Source organism: Bidens hawaiensis, unplaced genomic scaffold, assembly GCF_021521415.1.
Source record: "Bidens hawaiensis isolate Kalapana, Puna unplaced genomic scaffold, B.hawaiensis_p1.1 tig00027531_1, whole genome shotgun sequence".
In the NCBI taxonomy this organism is placed as follows: Eukaryota; Viridiplantae; Streptophyta; class Magnoliopsida; order Asterales; family Asteraceae; genus Bidens; species Bidens hawaiensis.
This window is the reverse complement of record NW_027494455.1, coordinates 175,842-180,427: the sequence shown is the minus strand read 5'-3', so window position 1 is coordinate 180,427 and position 4,586 is coordinate 175,842. Positions and strand designations below refer to the sequence as shown.

The 4,586-nt window shown below is 31.8% G+C and overlaps 1 pseudogene; it reads right to left on the bottom strand.

The window, feature by feature from the left end:
* Positions 1–1,452: 1,452 nt before the first annotated feature.
* On the bottom strand, positions 1,453–4,194 carry LOC143575539 (uncharacterized; annotated as a pseudogene).
* Between the last annotated feature and the right edge of the window lie 392 nt (positions 4,195–4,586).

Sequence of the window (4,586 nt, the reverse complement as noted above, 5' to 3'; positions counted from 1 at the left end):
AAGCTTTTTACTTATTTATATATAGAAAAAAGTTATATTATTTCAAATATTCTTGATTAAATGATTTAGAAGTCTTCACCTTATAAATATACACTTTGGAGACTTTCTTGCTTAGTTGACTCGTTTTACATTACCCGTTTGACACGAAAGCGTAAACCGAATTCTAAGGAATGTGAATCATTCAATCAAAATAAATAAAATAAAATAATAAATTTTTAACAAAGGCTACAACATCATATAAAAGAAACAAAGGCAAGTTGGTTGGGTCTCAATCGATCATTAATATTTAAGAATTGAAAAAGAAAGACCAGGATTATGTATGTTTGCATTTCTTTATGTATTTGTTTGTTCGTTTATTTGGAATTAATGTTTTGATATTTTTATAAAATCGTCTGTTACTTCCAGATTTTTGTCCATCAACATCCACATTCATTTGGTGTTATTTGGCTGCATGTGTTTTAGTATAATAAGTTAATAACTGGTTTTTTTGGGAGCTACTTGCTGGTAGCTTTCCCTTATATTTTGTGATGACTAAAAGTCGCTTGGCTGTTCAACAAAAGATATAAGTCCATGGACTATTTATCACTTCAGCAAACTTAAATAACAAAAGAAGAATATGCAAATTAGATCCTAACCACGTACTAAACAACTATGACCATAGAGTGTAATCAATATTTATATCAATCAATATGTCAGGTGCAAGCTAACCCACATGGTAGAGGTGCAAGCCTCGTATGTCTTGGGTCCAATCTCAAGGAAGGGGAAATTGGTGTAATTTAGGAGGAAGTTAGTAGAAATAGACGTAACATCTGCCGTTCAGGAAAAAAAAAAGATAAGGTCTCAAATTTTTAAATTTAAACAAATACTATTTCCAAAATATAAAAACTTAGGTATAGGTTCTCATGGTAAACAAAATATAAATGCTAGTCCACTTGAGGAAAGTAGTTCAGCAATTAATTCAACTTGAAGAATGATGAAATTGTGATGACGAGAGATGAAAATTGGAGTGAATGATGATTTTCATATTTTATTTTTCACTTTTAGGTTTATATATGATGGATATGGTATTTGGATATTTTGGAAAATATGGAATCATTAGAGACACAAATGTTGAAAATCTAGAATGAATATACATATTTCTTTCTTCTTTTGGATCCTACAAGTCGGTTTGCGAGTTAACTTTTAGAACATTTTTCTATAACAGAAATCTTACAGATAAACTGTAGTAACCTAAAGCAGATAGAGATTGCCATGAATCTAGTAGTTATAGAGCAATCAAGCTCCATAAGAATGGTTTTGAGTTTAGTTATTTCTGTCATAAACTCATGAAACTCTTCCTTTGTCCCATATATTAAAAAAAGGGTCGTCGTATTAGTCATAATGAAACAAAATGGATAGCCTTCTTCCTCCCTTTTTCATTTAATGAGAGAAAAGAAATGAAAGGAAATTATGAGTGAAAAGAAACTAAATGAAAAGAAAAGTTGTAATTTTTTTTGTGTTCCAGAGTTTAATGAAACTCGAAAGAAAAGAAGAGAAATTAAACATTCGTGTATGTTCCCAAGTCGGAATGAAAAGAAAAGAAAGCTACAATTTTACTATTACACCCTTTAGTAAAATTGATCACTTAAGAGTCCCAGCTAGAGTAAAAATCTGCTTCCATTACAAAGATGTGATTTAGTATTAAACATTATTCTTCGTCAATGTACTCACTGATGATATACATGAACCTTTACATCTTGTTTTTATGATTACTTTTGATGAAAAAGCAACTTATCCATAGTTGAAACAATATGGGCATGTTAAGCATTTGGATTGACTGTCTTTGGCAGCACCAGAAGTCTGCTCTTGAATAAAGTAGTTATATAAAAACAAAAATATAGATAAATATTATTAAAGTTCTAACAGCACTGCAGACAAAAGAGAAAGAAATTAACTTGAGAATTTGACAAAAGAAATATCCCAAGATCCAACACAAATAGTAAAATATCCGACAAAGAAATAAAAGTCATAAATGCACAGTTATTTAATAAAAAACTTCAACGAAATAAACTGTATCTTAAACTCGCTTAGTTACCGGAACCCATCATATCTCTTAGTAAACCCAACCGAACCTGGGGAGGACAACTAAATAACGCACTTGCGTCTGCTTGGTTGGCCACCAAGTACCTTAAAGCTCTTTGTATTTCATGGGATTCCAAACCCATCGGCTCCAATGCATTGTAAATTTCTTCACCCGTATACTCTTGATGATAAACTCTTTCTAGTATTTTATTGCCTTCTAAAATAGCATTAGTCACGCTACCAACATTTTTCATAATCATAGTGATCAGATCTTCTTCTTATTCAACTTTCCTTTTTCTACTCTTAAATTTCTTTGCACTTGAAGAATGCTCATGTAGAGGAGAAGTAGGATGCACTACTTGAACATCATCATTATTATTATACTGGCTCTCCAATATTACATCATTTGTAGTTAAGAAATCAGCTACTTCTGGAATTGTTTCTAAGTTAACGTTGTCATTCCTTTGCAATCGGGCATTTCTCTCTTTAGCAGTTTCAGCCTGTACACCGGATGCCCTGTCCCTTGCAAACAGTTCTAGCATTTCATTAAAGTTTGATACTTTCTTTATCTTCAACACTGCAGCATCAGGCTTCGACTGTTTAACAAAATCAAGAGAATTAGTTTTAATATTGAATATAACATAATATATATTATTTATTTACTTTTATAATAATATTGTGTATAGAAACATATATTTAATATATTAGACAAAAGTTAGTTAAAGTTATATAAATTAATGGGCTCACGAGTCAGTTACAGTATGAAAAGTCAAACTAAGACCTAGCTTGTTTATTAAACAAAATTAGTTTTTTATCATAATTTTATGTATATTAATAAATGTCTAAACAATTATATAAACAATACGTTAGTTTAGTCTCCCTCGAGCTAGCCCAAGGTTCATAAGTGATGCTCGTTCTCGGGATCAGGCTAGGTTCAAACAGTTGACTTTGAAAGTCAACCCAGTGTTGTTTTTGGCATAAAAGCTTAATACTTTACTCAATTTGTTTATAGGTTGGAATATGTGTTAAATTTGGCATGCCAATGCTAATTCTTTTTGTCACATTCGCTCAGGTTAGTATAAATCATTTAATCCGACTGAAGTACATTAAATTTAGATTAATTTATATGTGATCTAATTTCTGGTTTGGAAAACAGTACCTGAAACAGTTTCAGGCAAAACAGCTATCAATATTGGAAGCTGTTCGCGCTTCTTTTAACGATCGCAGTGATCTGGACCTATGCACACTTATTAACCGCTAGTGGTGCATATAAACATCATCCAGAACATACTCAAATGCATTGTAGAACTGATAAGGCTGACCTCACCGAGGTGACCCGAGACCCAATCTATCTTAACCCGTAAACAACCAACACAAACTACAGCATGCATGTTTATTTTTAATATCTATTGATCTACTATGTTAACTTTTTAGATTATTTTTATTTGTTGATAAAAAACCGGCCTACTATAACCCGATCCATTTAACCGAAATCCAATCAACCCGCTTGAACATGGATCGGTCTTGGAGTTAATTTATTTTACACCCCAACCTATATAACCCGACTAAACAACCCGAATAATGAACAAAAATAAAACCCCTAAATTAAAGCATACCTCTATTAATCTTTTCCAGACTTCATCCTCTGCTTCAATTAATTGAGTAGTCGAATTCCACGAGAACCCACTCAATGACGTTCCTCGAAACAAATCGTACCATTGAGAAAAACGCTCTTTCAACGTTTTTAATCGATTCTTTAAATGCTTTTTTGAGAAATTCATTTGAAGCTTTGTGTTCAGCTCCTCAACCATATTGTTGTATGCGTTTGTAGTAAAATTTCCATTAATCCTATTGCCTTTATCCTGTTGCGTTAACATGGCTTGTATGAATGCATTATCCATATTTTCCGTCCACTTTAGTATTTCCTTCTTTACGGTTATCTCGTGCATGCTCATTATAACCTTCTACATGGTAACACAAAGAGAAATCACATATGTAAATATATATATATATATATATATATATATATATATATATGGTTGCTTATGCTAAATTTGAATTACTATATGCACACACACAAATAACTAATAAATAACCAGATCTCAAACGAATTAAAACCATAAAAGTCAATACAAAATAAAATTGAAATTCTATGATGTAATATCCTAAAACTACTTTGACATATCAATTTCATTGTTTAGGGTACTCGTATGAGGTAAACCTCTATATGGTGCCATTAGGGTACTCGTATGAGGTAAACCAGCGTCTACTAAATAGTATCTACCTATAAACAAGTTGCAATTAGTATTATAATTAATAATTGCACAATTAATTATTTTCGTTTCACGATATTACCTGTTGGAGTTACTAATTTATCATCTCTAGTAAACGCGTTCTTTATAATTCTAGAGTCTGATGCTGTACCCTCCCATCCAGTTAGCACATATGTAAATTTTAAGTCAAATGTACAAGCAGCGAGTACATTTATTGTCGGTTATCCCTTACGCCCACGATATCTAGGAGCA